The sequence below is a fragment of the Camelus dromedarius genome, chromosome 3 (genome assembly GCF_036321535.1).
Source record: "Camelus dromedarius isolate mCamDro1 chromosome 3, mCamDro1.pat, whole genome shotgun sequence".
In the NCBI taxonomy this organism is placed as follows: Eukaryota; Metazoa; Chordata; class Mammalia; order Artiodactyla; family Camelidae; genus Camelus; species Camelus dromedarius.
In genome coordinates, this window is record NC_087438.1 from 80,403,800 (window position 1) to 80,425,721 (window position 21,922).

The window sequence follows — 21,922 nt, forward strand, 5'->3', positions numbered from 1 at the left end:
TGGATGGTCATTTAGGCATTGAAAAAGCACAGCGATTAGAGAGCAGAAATGAGGCCACGAGGGTTTATGTCCATGTTCCTGCGTTCCCAAAGTAGGAAGGGAAAACATAAATACAACTATTAGCTTAACAAGGCACTGGAGTTTCTTTGCAAACCAACACTGGATAAGATGGAAATCTACCCTCAGATTTTTTCAAATGAAGTAAATCTCTTAAATCTGTTTTTTTTTAGAAAAGAAGTTGTCTGTATATATGATGTTGAGTATGTCTATATGTGTATAATCTTTAAAAATAGATTTAAGATAATTACTTTATATATTTATAAAATATGCATATACTTAGGTATATGTACTTATATATGTATAAAATATATAAAGTGTGTATATATAATATAAAAAATTTATATGTCACCCATTATGGATTTGATTACATATTTATCTGGCTTTTTCCTTTCCATGTCTACCTATGCACATTTTTAAAAGGCTGCCAACAGAAAGGAAAAGCATTAACAGCATTGCAAGTTTAAAACTATGTTTTATGGCAAATGGCTTAAAACTTTAGGAAACCATCTTTAAAGGCTGCAAATGAATGTCTGCTTTTCACTTAGACCAGTGCTGATTGTGTATCGCCTAGAAATACGGAGACACTCTATAGAGCGTGTGTACTAGTGTGCACTCCTGTCCTCATTATAACGTGGCCTGGGGCTTGGAGCTAAACATTTTTCTGGAACATAATGAGCTGTGTACTGTAATGAAGGTGTTTGAAATTGATTTGACTGTTATTTAGTATAAAAAGTCCCAGATCAAAGGCTCTGGCAAGCCCACAGACACATAGGCGTCCACAGACAAAGGATGCTGTATGATGGTCCAGAGACAAGTGGAGAGGTGTGGTGGCTTAAGATGAGCCAAGGAATCTATCAAGCAGTTATCTGATCATGTTTATTTCAAGTCACTGTACATGGCTTGCTAACTGCCTTATGGCACTTGACGATTCTGAGGATTATTTTGAAGAGTATTACAAACCTGATTTAATTTCCCTCTTGTTTCCTAGTCTTTTTGCAGTGCTCCTTCCTCACAGTCATGGACACCCTCCCAAGCTAATTTGTAAAATGAATTTTACTGAATGCCATTTAATCTTATTGCCATAGTTACAAACCAAGAAATCGAAGATTGCTAGGCTGAGCTGAAAATAGCTGACTTTATACACGGACGAGGACTAATTCTTATGCAAAGCTCTGTACTCACATACAATCTCCGATTCACAGAATAATGGAAAGTTTGATCCTTGAAAACCTGACCTTCTGATGCCTTTTCACTCTTCAACACAGAACAACCATAGGTTTTCATGCAGTGTATAAAACTGTCGTGGAGGTTCTGCTTTGCAACTCACTGCTTCAGCTTCTATGTTATTGTTGCAATGAGTTCGCAGAGTGTTTGTCTTGATATTTTCATAGACAGTATTGGGGATTTTATAGCCACTGGCAAATTATAAAGCTAGGAACCCATGTAATGTTTTGTAATTTAAGAAAGGCTTATATTACCTCTGAGCATTACTATTTACAATTGATAAATCATATCTGTTTATCTATCTACCTGACAAATCAATTTCTCTCTCTCTCTTTTTATGTTGTGTCTATCTATCTATAATTCTGTCATCATAAAGCAAACCCATAACCTGGGTCAGGACATGTACTCCATGGGAGAGGTTCAGGATTTCTTACATGAAGAGAAATTGAGATGCTGAACACCAAAAGGCTTACCTTTGCAGGTATATGTATACCAAGATTATGCATACCTATATACATACATAGAATGTAAAGAGAAAAAAAGGTTATCAACTTAATTAGAATAAATACAATTGAAGGAGTTAATATGATTGTCTGATAAGTAATCAGTTTTCAAGATTTTTCTCAACAGCAAGCCTCCTTTAATCGAATAGTCAGTATACTTAAAACCCATTCCATGTGCTAATAATGGTCTATCACCGTCTAGTTTGCATTATTCTTGGTCTTTGAAAACAATCAAATCAATTTCTTTGGACATTTATTTCATATCATTGAGTCTCCATTCTCTCACCTGCAAAATGAGGGGTTTAGACCTCTGAGAGTTTTATCAGGCAGAAAATTCGGATTTATTCGTTCTTTAATTTCCGCTAATTCAACCTGCAATTTATCCAGTTTAATTTAGATTATTAAGGCTTTGGTGTATTGGAATATCATTTTATGGTATTTGATCAACAATTCAAAAACAACCATAGTCCCTTAAAGATTCTGAGTAAATAAGACACACGGCATGTATTTAGGGAGTCAGCACAATGAGGTCCGCGCTGCTGGCCAGGGCAGGACGCCAATAGGCCAGAAGCTTTACCGGTGTTACTGTGCAGTGCTTGCTAACTGCCTGACTGCCCCTGAGGGTTCTGTATTATTCTTTTTATATGCGAAGATCTCCCGAGGACTTTGGGAGTCCTGGGGAACTGCTAGTTGAATGTGGGAGGCAGAGATGCTACCCCAGAGTTTTCTTTCTATAAGCGCCTCACTGAAAAGGCTATGCATGCAGACTGGCCTCACTTTTGTGGAATAAGGAGATTCTAAAAGAGGACTTTTTTGCAATATATGTTCTAAGGGGTTGAAAGTGTGGGAAATGCTGAGTTAAGCAAGGGAAACAGGCTTCCTAACTGAGGACTTCCCTAATTCAGTTATTTAATAGTTTTGAGAGTCAACATCCAAATGCCAGTTTCCCCAAATGTTAGTCCCCAAAAGTGGGATGGAGGGTTCAGCACTGTTTACTTCCCTTAATCATACGACCTTTTCTCCTCTGGCCCACCGAGAATTTGTGGAATGGTTATGTCATTAAATGTAATTTGGCAGAGTGGCAGATAGGTATTTTCTTGAGGGCCACCTTTGATCAAGCGGCAGACTACCTGCCATCATTTTAAGAGGGACTTTGAGTGCTGGCTCTGGCTAGAAGGAAAGAGAGGGACAGTGGGGCTTGATGTCACGTGCATTGGCCATCTCTGCTCTTGTTCTTAGCCCTTTCTGAGTCTTTCAAACATTGCTCATAAATACGTCCATATCCTACCCTATTTGGAAATCCTTGAGATTCCAATAAAATTGCGATTGACTGATTCTAAGATACTCTTGATTTCACACAAGCTGAAAGCCCAGAAACTTCCATGAAAATTACTACCTGGTTAGTTGCAGGCACGGCAGCTGGGACCCTGCTCAGTGCAGGTGCGGCTTGAAGGGCAGAGACTATTAGCGCCAAACGGGAAGGGTCCAAGGTAGACGTCAACACACACTTTCTAGGTCTAAACTTCGTTCACACAAGTACAGTCAGTGAGCCACTGTGCACATTAAAAGCATGTTTATCTACTTACTATGAAAGAGGAATTATGTTTTGGGCTATCTTTTTCTGAAAAAAACCTGTTGAATAACACCTTATTAGCTATTTGCTTGTAGCCAAAAAAAAAAAAAAAATTTATTATGCACTGTGTAAACTCTAAAACATTTATTGAACTCCAGTACCTGCATTCTTCTGACTATGTCATCACATTATATTCAGACTAATTAGGCCACAAATAAATAGAACCCAATGAAGTTCAGATGATGTAAGTTAGCATCAGACGTACTGAGTTATTGATTATACCATCAAAAACGTGGTAGGCGTGGTTTGTTAAAGACAATGTAGACAAATTTTAAAAGTAAGTAACAAATAAAAAAATGTTTGGGTTAAATTAACCCCCTCAAATGTCTATGAGAAGAGTTGAATATGACAAGAGCAGACAGTATGAACCAGACAGAAAAGGCAAGAGCCAGTGCCTTTGAAACAGCAGGCTTGTATGGGACCCGGGGTCTTGGAGACTCCAGTGTATGCTCTGCCCTGCAGTGAATCGGGGGGACAGCAAGCACACTGGGGCTACTTTAGGGTGCTTAGTACAGCTACGGATATATGAATATATCTACATACGGTACAAGCTCCTCCCTTTGAGTCTTTTACCCAGAACTGTTTGCAGAAATCATGATCAAAATATTGTTACTTCAATTTCAAATTCTCTGATTAACCTACCGTCACTGGAAGAGCTGGGTAGTGTGGAAACTTTGATAACTTGAGCAATTTGTTAGAACCTAATGGCATGTCTATTACTTATGTTTGTAATACACCCAGGGTTCAGCTTCATGTCTTAGGTAGGTGCTTTTTATAAACGAAAACAACCAACTATGTATCTTTACCATCATTTTTAATCATCTGTCTGTCCACCCATCTCTCATTTATCACCTATTTATCTGTTTCCCCAAATAGTGGAGCTGCTCCACTTTGTGAAGATTGCTTAAAGATTAAAGATAACTCCATGCAGGCTACACCCAAAGTAAAAATCAGATTATTTTTGAAGGAGAAAAAGACATCCTATGAAACGAGGTTATCAACATTTAAAAACGTGTGGGATATAAGAAGTGTGTCAAAATCATGATCCTGAATTGATGTGGCCCTCTTTCCAGTCTGCCTTTTTGTGTCTCCTGGAGACATTGACAGAGATTGGTCTGACATATATAGTTTTGAAAGTCAACATCCAAATATTCGGGGGAGGATTTCCTTGCAATTCCCAGGCCTGGCCCACAGTAATTATTAAAGAAAAAGTTTTTAGCAGTGAATAAACAGAAGATGAGTGGAAGAGATAAATTTCTAGAATTTTTGCAGGCATCCCTGAACTGTCAACTTTAGGTTAAATCTTAGCTCTGAGCACTTACTAGGTATATGATAGATCCCGGTGTATTTTGGAAAGGTAGACTTCATAATGAGGAAAAAGATGATTGTAAATAATTCAGTTATTTAATCTTTATCAAAGCCTCTGTTACTGCATTTTTTTTTTCTCTTACTGCAGACCTTGCAAAGGCACCATTTTAAAAACAAGTTTTTATATGATGGTATGGTCTGGAATTTCCTAAAACATTTCCAGTTAAGAAATGTTGAAAGAATTATTTCTCATAAAAAAAATCAATATAAGTAGATGGAACATTTTTTTTTAAAAGATGGCTAATGAGCAAAACCAAATCTTTACCTCTTAATAAGTAATATAAAATGTTAAAAATGCAGAGTGTGTTACCAAATGCTGGATCCAGACATGCCTCTTATTGGCATTTTGGGCTATTTTGACATAAAATGAAATGACCAAGAAAATTTTTAAACTGCCTCCAAATGACTCAAGCTAATGAACAAGTAATTTAAAGTGAGGCCAGGATAAGTAATGCCCCAGGAGGAGGATGCGAGTGGAAGAAAATGATCTTTGATTGTGTTCCTTGAAATGAGGCCAGCTGAGCACAGCAAAATGCTTGGAGCCAGGCGCATGGAAAAGGCAATGACTCTCGCTGTGAAACGCCACTGACCCTCGTCCTGAGCACTCCGCCATCTACCTCTCTACCTTTCCATGTCTGTATGTCCTTAATGGTCTAGATTAATTTAGTCAGAGAATCTTTCATTTAACTGTTTTTTTGAGTGCTGCCTACCATAGACCCCTTTTGTCTGAAGCAATGGGGACTGGCAGTTGGTGAGTTAATTAAATGTCAAAGCCAGAAATCACACAAAAGTATCTTTTTAAACTTGAATATTTTATTTTAATCTGACATCTATAAATACACATTCACTTACTAATCTTTGATATTGGCCCACAGGCTGCTCTTTGGAGTTTTCCGTAGCTTTTCTCATCTAAACCGTACCGTAATGCGTTGGCATTGATTTCCATTATCAGGGTTTGTTTAAAATGGAGCAAGAAATTCAAATATACATGCAAAGCAGTTTGAGTGCAGAAATCTGTATTTTTCCCTGATAGCTTATATTTGTCTGGCCCACAACTAACTTGATAGCATTTTTTTTTTTTTTAGTGATTTATCTTTACCCAGTTTTTCAAAGCATGCCTTTGACTTTCACGAGAATGACAGTGATGTCCCATATCCCACTTTTATTTACTAACTGATGAAAATAAAGTGTGCAATTGGCACAAACAGGCGTTGAGGGGAAGAGTCTACAAAACTCCAGGAGAGGCACCACCTGCCCGGAGCCTGCCCTGTGCTCTGGTGGGAATCAGTCTGATAAAGGAGCTTTGACTATGGGTATGACAGTTTTATGGCTTGAGAAAACAAAGAGGAATAAGATGTTTTTATGGTTTCATGCAAGAGGCCAATTAAACATCATGTGTATGTGTTTATCTATATGTATAATTTTTAGGAAAAAGACATACTAAGCAGTACAGGAGAACAAAGGACTAATTTTGTTAAAGAAGCTTTCCCTGATCAACACAATTCACACTAATCTTTCTCTTCTTGTATGTGGTTATTTCAAATATGCTTCATATGAACGATAAGGAAATACGGACAAAGACCAAGGCAAAATGCACTTCTATCAGATTTAGGTTTATTGCAAAACGTTGTGAGTTAGAGTTAGTTGTTGCAAACAGTATGTATCCTTGAAATGCTCTGCTCTGGTGAAGCTGTTTCTGTGGGGGATGGATGTGTGACTCGGGTCTTCAGGGATGAGGGGCTGCAAAGGCGTCTAGTATAAAGTATTTTAAGGTCAAACTGACAATGTTCTTATACATCTTTGACAGAGAGGCTGCAACTTTTTGATATTTCCAGCTCCACTAAATTTCACTAGGCTGCGCTTGGTCCTGGAAAATCTAGTCTGTCAGTGGTCTGCATGGTATGCTTGAATTGTCACTTTTCTTTTTGATGACATTTCTAGGCCATAATAGTGACTAATCAGGGAGGCAATCAATGGAATGTGCATAGTGCATTTGATTCAGCAGGATTAGAGTAACTGCATAATGGGACAGGGTATTGTGACATTTAAAACATTTAAGTGAATTAAACATGTGGCCATTCCATCTACTGGTTGCTGTTATAACCCAAACACCTACGCTGAGAAGCTAAAAACAGATTTGGTCATAAAGACTAGGCATCCTCTTTGAGAAGCAAATCATGTTAATAGAAAAGTTTTAAATCAATTATGTACAAATTTAAGGTTTTGTTTTTTTTTTTGAGTCAGGATATATTTTTTGGAGAGCAAAAGAAGGTGATAAAAATACAACATCTCTTTGGAATTTTTATAATATTAGGACCTGCCATACAAAGCATTTCGGTGACTGTTATTCTTATAGTAAAGTTTTCTTTGGCTGAGGTTACTGTGTAAGTTAGATTTGACAATGGCCCCTTTGATAAATGGGAAATGAGACAGAAATGCAAATTCTGAAAATATTTACACTTAGGAAAATAAGATGAAATACAACTTTTAAATTACATCAAGGGCAGGAAAAATAATTATTCATTGCATGCATGGTTGTTTCGTTATTGAAAACAAATGTGATAACATCTTTCAAATCATTCCTCGCTCCCCTGGCCATCTGAAGGAACCGCAGTCCTTGGTTAAATAAAGGCTAGCTGTTGGTAATAAGCAACAGCAAATGTCTGGGGATGTCTTTTTAGCTTATGAATTAAAACTTGAACAAATCATTATTGTTAGGGCTTCAGTTAGGTTGTTATACCTTGGAAAAATATAATACCAGTCTGCCGGAAGCCAGAGAATTAATTTTTCCATTTGTTTTTGGAGGCACGTTCTCTCTTAGTTACTTCCAATTTTCACACAGATTCCTTATTGTTGCCAGTTGTAAAATTTCTGTTAGCATATTTTGATTGCTCTGTGCTCTGAGGAAGAAGCTCAGATGGGAAAAAGCTTTAGTAAGGCATTATTCTGTAAGATGTGGGCTGCTGGTCCTGAATTTGCCAGGCTGGGAGCCAACAATATTAATAATTTTTAGGGAAGATTCATTTTCTCCAGATCTATAGTTAGCAATTCCAATATGAGGTCTTTTACGTAAAAATTTATTTAAATGTGAAAAAGGATTGGTTGAAAAATGACTGACCTTCTCTTCTGAAATAATAATAGATGACATTTATTGAGTGAGTAATGCATGATAAGTTTTATAAACATTATTTCATTGACAGAGGGACTGCAGCTCTTTGGTATTTCCAACTATGCTGAGTCTTCATTTAGTCCTCTGAGATAGGTAATGTTCTTATTTCTGTTAAGAATCATTTTCAGAAAGGGTAAAGTCATGACAATCAGATATTAAAAAAACCCTCTCTACTAAAGATTTTATTCTACTCATTAATCAGTGAGAGAACCAGACAGATGCTACAACTGATGCAAAAGAGAATCCAAAGTATAAACACATGTGCAGATTAGAACCACTGAAGTGAAGGTACAAATGGAGGCAAAATATTCGTTTTCACAGCAGGGTAAAGGAAGTAAATTGAACTTCTCTTTAACTGGACAGAATTTGCATATCTGCAGGGAAGAAAAATTTGGCATTGCATTCAGTTACTTATGACTTACAGGGTTGTAGACTAGCTCCCTGGAGGGGTAGCCCCTAGATAAGGCATAGTTTTCCACTTAAACACAAATTTCCCCTCCATGCCCATTTTATAGATGGTGATATCAAGGTTCAGAGGGGACAGGTTTTGAATGGGTGAGATTCATTCACAGGGAAAGTCACTGTATTATGGGAAGGAGATGACCTCTGAGTGAGTTAGTGGAAAAAGGATGAATGAGATGAATGAAGTTGCTCAAAGATGTCCACACCTCTAGAGCCTTGTGGAGAAACTAATGAAATAAGGAGTGGAGGAGGACTGCAGAATGTTTACATCTGGCCCATTTGAGGTCTGGGCAGATGAGGCAAAGAACCCAGCAATGACTGTCCATGCCTTGCAACAGAGTCCTGATGATGGAAGCCCCTGTCCAAATGTGTGGCATTCCAAGGAGAACAAATGCACAAGCTATACAAAATGGTGCTTAGAGCCACATTCACTTTTTTTCCCCTTAGTTACACCTAATATGAAAGCCTGGGGAGGAGTTTGGGAGGGGTTTGTGATGCAGATAAAGAATGGGGTTATTTTGAACCTGCCGGCAGGGGAGCCCCAGGGTATGGCACAGGTCATCCTTGCACCTCTAACTCTGGTGCAAGTTCAGATAGGTGACAGACTGTGTAGTTAACCTTTGTGAAGTTGTCATCACCTGGAAGGAAGCTAGGCAGGACAGGGATATGACGGAAACTTGTCTTCTTGGTGCTCTGGTAGTTGTCTCAAGGCTGGAGCAGTTGCTCAAATGGCTCTCAACCCCACCACTTCCTAGAACCTGGGATGGTTAGGCCAACTCAGAGGAGACAGTGAGAATCAAATAAAGAGCATGCATAACATGCTGATGGACACAAAACTAGTAAGTGTCAAAGCCCACATTCATACATCAATCTGTCTCAGTCCAGATGGTGTCCCTAACTTCGCCACTACACTGTTTACCCTGTTTCCTTTAAAAAGCTGGATGCCAGAGGTCCACAGTGACTTCTGATTGCCTTGGGGAATGAGCTGCATGTCATTCTCCAGTGCCTTTTCACTGAGTCATTTGGGTGGGACCAGCCCTGACTATGATTTTTGACAGTCTCTGCTGGGTGCTGTTAGTATGGGAGAGGGAGTTTTCATATACTTTTAACAGTAAAGTGACCTCATTTTGAGTATAAACTGAAAGCAGATTTCCACTGCATGAGACCAGGAAATGTCCGGGATGGTATCACACACCATCTGCAGTGTCTTGGGTCTTACCGCTTCTTCACTTCACCTCAAGCATCGTAGGGGAAATGCATGGGCTCAAACAGGAGCAACCAGTTGGAAGTCTTGGATATTGTCCCTGACCTTGAACATCATTACCTTTTCTGTGGCTCCATTTTTCTCATTAATGAAACAGGAATAATAGCATTTGATCTCTATAGCTTCTGTGCAGTGAATTCCATGAGAGAATATAAAATGGGAAAAAATATTTTACGTATAAGAAATGATGATCTTTGTTGTCAACCACAGAAATGCAGGTTGAGGCAATGTCTACAACAAGCAGAAAGCCAGAAAAAAGAAAAAGTCGTCTGGATATTGGATAATTCAGAATGACCCCTTAAAAATACCTGTTGTCCAAGTTTTGCAAGTGACCGAAAACCTAACTCAAATGATCTCAAGCAGAATAGGACTTTTATTCTATTTTTCATTTAGTATACCTGAAAAGTCCAGGGGCAGATGTGGCTTCAAGTGTGACTTAATCTAATACTTTACTTTTTAATATAAATTTTATTTTTTATTGACATATAATTGGTTTACAATGTTGTGTTAATTTCCAGTGTACAGGATAGTGTTTTAGTTATACTTATATATGTATTCATTTTTCATATTCTTTTTCATTATAGATTACCATAAGATATTGAATATAGTTCCATGTGCTATACAATAGGACCTTATTGTTTATCTGTTTTATAAATAATAGTTAGTATCTGCAAATCCTGAACTCCCAATTTATCCCTCCACCCCCTCCTCCCCCTCTGGTAACCACAAGTTTGTTTTCTATGTCTGTAAGTCTGTTTCTGTTTTGTAAATAGGTTCGTTTGTGTCTTTTTTTTTTTTTTTTTTTTTTTTTAGATTTCACATTTAAGTGATGTCATGTATTTTTCTTTCTCTTTCTGAGTTACTTCACTTGATATAACAATCTCTGGGTCCATCCATGTTGCTGCAAATGGCATTATTTTATTCTTTTTGGTGGCTGAGTAGTATTCCATTGCATATATATATACCACATCTTTATCCAGTCATCTGTTGATGGACATTTGGGTTGCTTCCATGTCTTGGCTGTTGTAAATAGTGCTGCTGTGAACATTAGGGTATATCTTTTCAAATTAAAGTTTTCTCTGGATGTATGCCCAGGAGTGGGATTGCTGGATCATAGGGTAAGTCTATTTTTAGTTTTTTAAGGAATCTCCATATTGTTTTCCATAATGACTGCACCACACTACATTCCCACCAACAGTGTAGGAGGGTTCCCTTTTCTCCACACCTTCTCCAGCATATATTGTTTGTGGACTTTGGAATGATGACCATTCTGACTGGTGTGAGGTGACACCTCATTGTTTTGATTTGCCTTTCTTTGTTCATCTAATGCTTTATAGGACTTGGTTCTTCCCTTCTCTTCTCTTCCCTTTCCCTTCCCCTCTCCATCTGGACTTGGCTTTCCTTTGCGTTGGTTTAATTCTCAAGCAGGTTTTTAGACCAAACAGCAGAATGTCTGCTACTCACTTTGAATTTACATTGGAGAGAAATTGCCTCTCTCTGTTGCTCCTGCAAAGGTTCTGGGGTTAGATATAATTGGCTGTATTTGGCTACTCAGGCCAGTTTTTGGTTCTATAGTCACTCTTAGGGCTGGGGTTGAAGTCAGCGTCATAGATGCCATGTGGATTGAGATGAGGGAGGAAGAGATTTACAGATAAAATAAAGGCACTCTAACCAGAAAAAGAGCAAGTGTTGGTAAGGCAGAAGGAGACCCATTCTGGGGGTATTTGTGATAGAAAGAAGCTTGAATTATCCTAATTGACTAGCTATGGTGATTGATACTAAAAATATGAAAAAAACATCAATTAAAATATTATCCTTATTTTGCTATGAAGATGTTAGGGAGATTGAGATCCAGAGAAAAAATTGCTTAGAGTTTGAATAACAATTGTATTAGAAATACTTCTTGAGGGGTTACAGAATGAATATTTATTTATTGGATTAAAAAATTCTATTTGTCGAATAGAATAATGGGAGTTCTAGAAGTAGTGATACATACTTGTCATTTATCTGTCTACCCCATGTATTCTGAAATATGGAATATAGATTAAAGACGATATGGACTCAATTTTTCTTTTCTTTGTTGAGAGAGAGAGATTTCATGATGTTGGCTGTTTTATTCATTTGTTCAGTAATTATTTATGGAGCTCTATGTACAAGGCACTGTATATTCCAGGGAAAATAATTTAGCCATGATCTTGCTGTATTTTAGTATGTGTTTCCCTGATTTAAAAAGTGATATGAATCATATAGTTAATTCACAAAAGATGAAATTTGGTAGGCATATGGAAAATCTCTTAACCTCATTAGTAAATAGAGAAATAAAAATTTAAATGAGTTTTCTTGATACTATGAAGGGAGGAATGATAATTATAAATTACTTAGTCATCATAGAGGGTAATTTCTCAATCTGTTAAAAATGTAAAATATATAAGAGGGCGCACAAAAGAATGCTTATTGTGATATTGTTTGTCATAGAAAACTGTAGATAAACTAAAATTGTAGCAAGGGAAGAATGGTCAAGATGGTCAAATAGGCTAAAAAAAAAAGTCCACAGTTAGGAATGTGATGCAGCTATAAGACAGTATGAGGTATATATGCAAACACAGAGGACAGTAAAATGTGCTCTAATTTGATCTAACACAGGAATATAGGTTTTACTTACCTATAGACAAATAGCTTTCTAAATACATAGAAAAAATTCTGAGAATATACACATCCAACCTGTAATGGTGTTTCATCCAGGGGATGTGGGGAAAGGAACTGGCTGACAGGGTGGGAGTGGGGAGACCTCATGTTACTCCTCATTGTTTGAAGAGTTTTATAAGGATGCTCTCAGCTACTACTTTTTAAATTAAGATCCAATTAATTTTTAAATTATAAAGATACATATTGCTGTGAGTATAATACACACTGAGTTTCTACAGCAGTTAATCACTGCCTTTGTGTGAAGCGCTGTATATTTTGTTGCAACTTTATTCTTTTCATGAATGTGTTTAATTTAAGATATAATTTTTATATCATTGTAAGACCTATGTTAAATAGATTTTAAAAATCTGCACTCTCCAAGGCAGTAGCCACATGTGACAACTTAAATTAATTAAAATTATGTAAAATTAAACATTTATTTTCTCAGTTGCACTAGCCATATTTTGAGTACTCAGCAGCCACATATGATTAGTGGCTACCATATTGGACAACACAGATACAGAACATTTCCATCATCACAGAAAGTTCTATTGGACAGTGCTGTTCTGAACGATTTCATTTTCCAGGTTCTCTCCCCTCTTTTGAAACTCTGGGTTGCTTTAGAAAATATGAGATATATTAACTCTGACCAATGAAGGGGCAAAAATCCAAATATTTTCATCTATCATCTAACATTCCTAAAGTTAATTGGTGCCAAAAACTTTTTTCCCAAACTCTTGAAAAATTTAGTATTTGGAAATGCTCAGATTTCCACTGTTTGTTTGAGTCAAACCTTTCTTTAAAGTTGCCCCAGACTTTCGTAAGTGACAAGAGCCCTGAATTGCCCCATGTGAGGGTTGAAGTGTAATGTTAGAGTCTCCTTAGAGCCAGGACAGAGTCAGCCAGATTTCCTGAAGTTTGATTAATATGCAAAGCAGCCAGCCCCCTGCAGGAGAGCTTTTCCACCTCTGCTCTGGTGGCCCATACGAGGGATCATGCTAATTTTCAGTGAGTTGATTTATATGTATTCTCCTACTGGAGCTTTGGGATTTGTGAATTTTTGTTGTGTATTTTCTAGGAGATTCTCTCTTTGCTGAGTTGTAACTCTCTCGTGCTCAGGGTGCAAATTCCTGGGTTAATATCTTCAGCTCAAAGAGAGTCTGCAGGATAATGGGTATAATCATGACTGATGTGGCCATGTCAAGAAAACAGTGGCTACGCCCGTTTCAGGAAGGAAGAGATTTAATACAACCTTTGCAAGTGCAGGGAGCAGGGAGGGGTTGAGGTTAAGAAGGTTGCTTTCTGGAAATCTCAAGAAAGCCACCATCAGGGGTCTTGGGTATACTCAGCTCCTGGAAGTTGGTGGCAAACACCTGCTGCTGGAGAAATGTGGCTTCTTTTGTTTCTCATCCCCTAAATTGTACATAACTGCCTGACACTGATGGATTGTAGCGGGTGCCACACTGGTATGGAAATCCTGAGATACATAGTTCCCATGCTTTCTGCTCTCAAGGGATAGATGAGAGCTGTGGAGGCAAGAAAGACACAGAATGCTGCAAACAACATCCAGCCAATGCTATCCCACCCTGCATCCCAGAGCACTGCTGCTGTGTGTGTAGAAGTGGGGACTGGGCAGTCCTCTCTCCCAGCCTCTGCTCTAGAACATGTTCATTTCTATACTTTGTTCAGTAGGTGCAACATTCTCAAGGGTCCTTCAGTTCAATGGGTCCCCAAACTTGCTGCTTATCAGTGTCACTGAGAAGTGTTCTAAAAATACTGATTTTTAAAAATTAAAGTTTAACTGATTTACAATGTTCTGTTAGTTTCTGGTGTATGGCATAGTAATTCAGTTATACATATATATATTCTTTTTTATATTCTGTGTTATTACAAGATATTGAATGTAGTTCCCTGTGCTATACACGAGGACCTTGTTGTTTATATATTTCATACATAGTAGTTTGTATCTGCTAATCCCATACTCCTAATTTATCTCTCCCCCCACCTTCCCTCTTTGGTACCCACAAGTTTGTTTTCTTTTCTTTTCTTTTTTTTTAAATTGAAGTACAGTCAGTTACAAGGTGTATAGCACAATGGACTGGTGTATGGCACAATGTCCCAATCATGTATATCACAAGTTTGTTTTCTATGCCTGTGAGTCCCTTTCTGTTTTGTAAATAATTTCATTTGTATTTTTTTTTTTTTTTAGATTCCACATATATGTGATATCATGTGGTATTTTTCTTCCTCTGTCTGGGTTACTTCACTTAGAATGGTAATCTCTAGGTCCATCCATGTTGCTGCAAATGGTATTAGGTCATTCTTTTTTATGACTTTGTAATATTCCATTGTATATATATACCACATCTTCTGTATCCAGATATCTATTGATGGACATTTAGTTTGCTTCCATGTCTTGGCTATTGTAAATAGTGCTGCTATGAACATTGGGTGCATGTATCTTTTCAATTTAGAGTTTCCTCTGGATATGTTCCCAGGAGGGGATTGCTGGATCATAGGAAACTCAAGCTTTAGTGTTTTAAGGAATCTCTGAACTGCTTTCCGGTAGCTGCACCAAATTACATAAAAAACCCCAATTCTTGAACCCTACCTCAGAACTCCTGAGGTGGAATCACTAGGGAGACCAAATGATACATTTTCCTCCTGTTTTGTAGAAGGGTGTGCAAATTTCTCTTAGAATGATGAGAATCTATCCTCTGCTTCAGCTGTAAATTCTGGTTTTAGAATGGAAAAGGACAATCAGATGCTGGTACGTAGTCACATCCTTGGCGATCACAATGGCTGCAGTTTAGGAGGTGAGATTATCCACCTGAACATGGTCCCTGAGATGCTGAAGACATTCCCAGAAATGAAATGTTGATAAAACCCCAAGTGTTGGTTAAGTTTCATTTTGTAGGGAGAAGAAGGGGGAAATGAAATATTTTGAAGCTGCTAATATCAGTCATAAATATATGCTTTATCTATCGTGAAAAGGCTGACTGTAAATAAGCATTACTGCTGTCATTGCAAGTAAAAGCTGCACAAAACACATACTGGGCTGATTATACTATTTTTTAAATTATACAAATATTACGCTGAGGCCAATTCTGAAACACAACTTGTGTCTGTGAAAGGTGCTCAGAGAACTTAGGGGTAAGCAGGTGTTGGTTGCAATGATATGGCAGGTACATTAAAAATCTTTTTGTTAGTGTGATTAATTGGATGTTGCTTGGGAGCATGAAATATGAACTGATTTCCAGTTTTTGTAAGGGCTCTGGTTAATTTGTAGGGTGGCTGGAATACATGATTTGCAGTACTTTCTTAGAACTAAAATGGGAGGGGGAGTCACTTGGTAAAGAAAGCAGAGGATTAATCTGTCATTTACTATGTCACAGCCTAAATACATTTGCAGAGTAAATGTACTAGTTGGGGCATCTTGCACTCTCATCTTTTTTTCCTTGGCTTTTTACTTTTTAAAGCAGCTTTATTGAGGCATAATTGATATACCAAGAACCACACATACTGAACATATGCGATTTCTTGCGCCCTCATCTTGTGCCAAAGTTTTAAAAATGAATCTTTGCCAGAAGAATGAAACCATGTAAAATTCATTCAGCAAGGTAGAGTCTGCAATCAGACTTGCTGGCGCAATAAACTTGGTAAATGATGATACTTAACAATTGATGAAATTTCTTTTTATGAATCTGTGTTAAGAATGGAAGATCTGTGAACTTCAAACATACATGGAGATTGGCTGGCTTTGCCGCATACTCTCTGAGCCATTGGACTTTGAGGGGTTAAAAAATACTTATTTCCTCCAGTGTCAAATAAAAACAAAATTCTAGGCATGGGTACATGAAAGAAAGGAGTTTGATCTCTTTACACTAGGAAGAAATTGTGACACTGAAACTACACAGAACAGGGGAGGAAGCAAAGTGTTGGAAGATTAATACCAGAAGCAAAATTATCTGATTTCATGTTCAGATTGCCACATCCAAATCTACCAAATATCAAAGTTTGGTTTTCAGATCTTACAGCCTCTTTGAAGCAAGAAAGAAGAAATTTTTGGCTAGCTGGTCAGAGAAAACAATTGGGTTAACCAAGATACTCTTCATGATTATAGTAGCAAAAACCCACCATGACTTTAAAATCTTTGCTTTAACTTTAAGAAGTGGTTCATGATTTGGGGGAGAGTCAATAACAGAATCTGAAAATCTGGGCACTCTTTTCATAAAATTAAACATATGTTATCATATAATTTCACCTGTGATTCAAGATGTTCACCAAAGTTTCCTGGTGTAAATGATTAGAAAATAAATAATCTTAATTGTGAAAATGAAATTTAATGTTCAACATTGTCCAATCCAGCCAGGAAGTGGGATTTTTCCCTCTGTTAAAAAATGACCAAAAAATGCTCTCATACTTAGAGGGGAATAAAACATTTGTGTTTTAAATTCATGTACTTGTGCTGTTTGGAAAATTAGAGTCTTCATCCCTGTTCAAGATATAAAATATTATAAAAGTGATCAGAATTTTGACTTTGGGCTCATGAAAACTCTGAAGCTGCATCTTGGCACCTTGGGGTCCACTCATGTCTGTCCTCGAGTGGGGGTTCATGAGTGTTAGTGTGCCTGAGAATGAAGTGCGGACATCATGTCAGTCGCAGATTTCTGGGTCCAAGCGCCCAGAGAGTCTGGCTCACAGGTTGGGGGAGGGTCCAGGAGTCTGGGCTTTAACAACTGCTGTAGGCACTTCTCCTGCTCCTCCGAGCACATGCTGAGCAACACTGATGTGAAGCCATGAGTCTCTCGGTGCATCTTTTTTCTATACTCCTCTCTGTCTTTTAAATCGCCTCTAGCACTCGATCTTATTTCTTTTCTGTTTTTCATTTGGAGTTTTCCTAATATTAGTGAGAGTATAGCCTCTCTCTCTCTCTTTTTTTTTTTCCTAGTGCTTTGTCCTTTATTTCTGTTACTGTGATCTTCCTTTGATTGTGTTATTTTCTCTTTCTCCTTCCTTTTCTTATCTCTTTTTTCTGATTTTACATTAGCAGAACTGTTTCAGAGAGTTTATTATAAATAATGCTTATTAAATACATGCCAATTTAATGGTCTTTTCTTAATTTAAAACACCGATAGGTGAAACATTTTATATTTCTCTTTCTTTAAATGTGACAAAAGTTAAATTAGGCTGCCTTTTTACTAATGCATTTGTTTATTTGTTGTCTTCCTACTCCCTTTTGCTGACTTACACATCTCTAGTATTACTGCAGAAAGAAGCCAGGTAAATCACAGTTTAGGATGGCTCTGTATCAGGACAAAGCCTGGGTTATGGTCCTTTATAATTTGTTCTAGAGGAAGCTGCCACATCTGCTGGCAACCAACGGACTTTCACTCCCTTCTCTCATCAGAGACAAAGAAAAAGAAAGTAGATTTTTTGCCTTAGAAAGATCTGTTAATTTTTTTCCTGGGAAATCAGATCAGTATCCTACAAAAAAAAAAAAAAAATCAGTTAGTTCGAGTCTGTCTACAAGAAATCAAAATATAAGTTACCCAGCTCAGTATTTGGTACATAACAGACTGCCAATGAATATTGGATGAAAAATTTCTGGCAAAATGTTATTTCTGGTGTTTCTGAATATATGCCAAATACTAGCTATAGATTTAATAGATGGTGTCTTAAATGCCATATTTGTATCCATGACATATAAAGGAGACAGATAGTAGAAAGTAAAATTTGAAATATATATATTGGTAATCCTTTGTATGTGCTCAGATTTCATTCTTATGCACTTATTGGCCCAAGACTGGGACGCTACAAAGCCTAGTGATTAAGAGCTATGGAGTCTGCTGGAACTGAGTTCAATGCTAGCTTGTCCACTATGTAACAGGAGACATACGTTACTTAGCCCTTCTCAAGCCTCAGTTTTTCCATCTGGGTAATGGGGATAGTAATAGCTCCATCACTGGCTTGTTTGGGCCTTTATGAGATGTGCAGGGAAAGCATTTAGCCCTCCGCGTGACACACTGCAGGGTTAGATAACTGGAACTATTATTCTTCTTCCTGAACGCAGAACATTTGTTAGTTCCCAGAAAGTCTACTCTAAGGGAAGGAAACTATCCCCTTTTACAATAATTGTCACCATTGCTTCTCATTTAAAAAATTAATCAGATACTGTTTATCATGGCTAGAATGTCCAAACAAAATATCAAATAACCCCATTATTTCAAAGTCTTTACTTTATTAACTAAAATATATACCAAGCTGTGCAACTTCCACCAAGGGTGTGTCCCTTTTAGTGGAAAATACACAGGCTCCCAAACTGCCTCTTGCCATGTGGTCTTGGACAGGTCATAAAAACTCTTTGAGCATCATTTATTTTTTCAAAATGGGGATAAAATGCTGTGTTGTAAGTTTGTTGCAAAGACTGAGACAACAGGTGAAAAGGCCTGGCAACCAGAAGTTGGAATAGACACCTCTTGGTACTTTTGGAAAAGTATCTATGATTCACAACCCTTGGGGTAGGGATGGATCTGAGCCTCCCAGTCAGAACCATGGGACTCTCTCCCTTCCTCAGTGACTCAACCATGGTTTGGTGGCTGATCCAAGCTAGACCCATCAACTCTCTTCTGGTCCCTTGTAATTGGGACACAGAGACTCTAGTTAGTTGGCCTTGGGCTCTGAAGGTGAGAGATCAGTGGTCAGCCAGGGATGTGCTGGCTGGCCATTTTTTTTTTTTTTTTTTTTTTTTTTTTACCATTAAGGCCACTTTTCACTACTGCAAAGAAAACCATTGGATGGAGAAAGGACATATAAAGGCAACACCTACAGAAAAATAAGAGCAACAAGAGCCTGTGTGAAATGAGAATTTGATGACAGTCATATTGGCTCTGGAACAACCATTTTTGGGGGCTAGTGCCTTATTAAGCCCTGCTCTAAACGCCTGCCTTCAGGTATTACTTCTGCTTTCAAAAAAGTTTCTTTTTTGTTGAGCTAGCTTAGTTATATTTTCCTTTATTGCAATTGCACGATTAACTTCTGAAAGCAAGCACTCACCGAATGCTGGTTCCCCTTTCATTTACTTTAAAAGTTTCATAAAATCATAATCAGAGCTTAAAAGATATAAGTAACATCATGGCCCCCTCATTATATAGGTATAGAAACTGAGTCTTAGACCCATATTTGAATGGTATATCCGGTATCATACGAGAGTTAGCAGAAGAGTCCAATTTAAACCTGAATTTCACCTACCAAACTGCATGACACAAAACAACTGAGGTCTAAGGTGGGGGGGTGGGGGAGGGCAGTGGTTACATATTTTAAACTATCTTCAACTTTGTTTACATGACCTGCCCAGATGCATTTCAAGCTTTTGAACAAAGATGGAATGCTTCATTTGAGATCAGTCACCTCTCTGTTGTTCTTGGTGAGGTTGGCCAACGGTTAGTTAATAAGCTTATTATCTTACATGAAAATATGCTATGGAAATGTATTTAAGATATTTTGAAGATAAATGAAATTAATTGTGAGTCTTGGAATTCCTGATGAATTAATACAGATGGACCCCTTCCATCAAGTCATTTCAGGAACCAGAATCAGAATCACTGAGAAGTCTCTTTCCTCTATTTCAAGGTTCTCAAACACTGGAGGCAAATTCCATGAGAGATAATCCTGTTTACTGTGAAACCCAAGAACATAAACAAGGTGAGAAACGTGCATTCCTTAGGCTTGAAGATGCTCAGCTTTCTTGCATTTAAAGAACGAAGCCTGAGAGCATTCCTGGTGATACAAAACGTCCTTTCTCTAACCTTTGTTTCATTACTTTATTTTCTATAGTTAGATTGAGAGACAGTAGTATCATCCTGATGATATGGAAATATGGGTCTGCTTTACCAAGCGCGGGAGCTGACGCTTGCCAAGGAGAGGTAGGTAGTGTATGGGAATGGAGTTTTGAGGCTCCTGCCCCACTTTGGAAATGATTTCTCTGGTGACCTCCACAACCTGCTCTGAACTGTTACATTGTATTCCTCTGTTGAATTAAATTGAATTCCAAAAATACTTCTTTAACATCTAGTTTTTTGAAGGGATAATGTGGGTAGGGATTGGGGATTGGGTTATGTGCTGTAGAAATGAATAATGCACATTCTCCACCCTCAAAAAAGTAATATCCAAGAAGTTTAATCATGTTTCTGATCCATATTCTTATGAATGATGGTCCTCAACCTTGGATGCACATGAGAATCACCTGGGGAGCTTTAAAAACTCTTAATGCCCGAGGCTGTGCCCCAGACAAATGAAATCATAAATCTGGGAGTGATATCCAAGCATTCATAGTTTTTAATGCTCTCCATGTGATTTCAATGGGCAGCCAATCAGTACTTCTTGAATGGGCTATAGCTACACTCAGGTACTGGTCTTGTTATCTCTTGGAGTTGTTGGGCAAGACCTGGAGTAGACGGAGCCCACAGACTGTTAACTCTGGCCACAAGCATCCTCTACCAGTAAGGTGTTGAAATATATTTTCTATCTACTATGACATAAAGAAGATTGGGGAGCACAGAAGTGCTCATTTAAACCTTACAATAACACTAGAAGATAATCATTTGTATTTCTAAATTTTATAGATGAAGCATTTAAAGCTTTGGGAGCTGAAAATTGGCTGTACTCACGTCACAGGATAATTCACAGAGCTAATATTTGGACCATACTTTTCTCATATTGCAGCTTCTTAGGTGTATTGTAATGCAGGATGTGAAAAGGACTATGGAGTCATGCAAATAAAACACTATGAGGACCCAGAGAAATAGACATTGATTCTGGTCCAGCGTGATCAGGGAAGGCTACCTGGAGAATATGTCATCTGAGCTGGACCTTGAAGAATGTGTGGATTTCCAGAGGTAAAAATGTGATGTTATCCCAGGTTTATATAATAAATAGTGGTCTTATTTGGCTATAAAATAAAATATTAGGAGCTTATCTATCCTGGATCCATAGTAGAATCATTTGGGAAGCTTTCAAAATATATTGATGCCAGAGCCCCACCATAAACCATTAAATCAGAGTAGTGGGATAGGACTCACTGGGACAGTGTGGAAGGAAGAAGCAGGAAATAAAACCAGTTTGGGGTTAGATCACAGAGAATAGAGAATGTGAAGCTTACATGATTTATTACTTAGGTAATGGCAGGCCAGGGAAGGCTATTAAGCAGGACAGTGATAAAGCAATCAACGTATAAACTCTGTCCAACTCCCTGCTACCTTTTGCTTTGTTATTTATTTAGAAAATATCAAGAATTCCCAGTGGAAGTGGTTTTAAATCCAGGAGCATATCAGGATTCTCTGGGAAGGCTTTTCAATTACACTCTCTTTCTCTGGTTCTGGGGCCATGCCAGAGCCTTGAGGACGCCTGGATAGTTTCACAAATTCTGTTCATAAAGACAGCCCCTTCGCTGGCTTACCCCAATTTTAATATACCAATTAGGAGACACAGAAGGTGAAATTGTGGAACAGTGTACAAACCACCCTCACGTCTGACACCAATTTCAAACTTCAGGA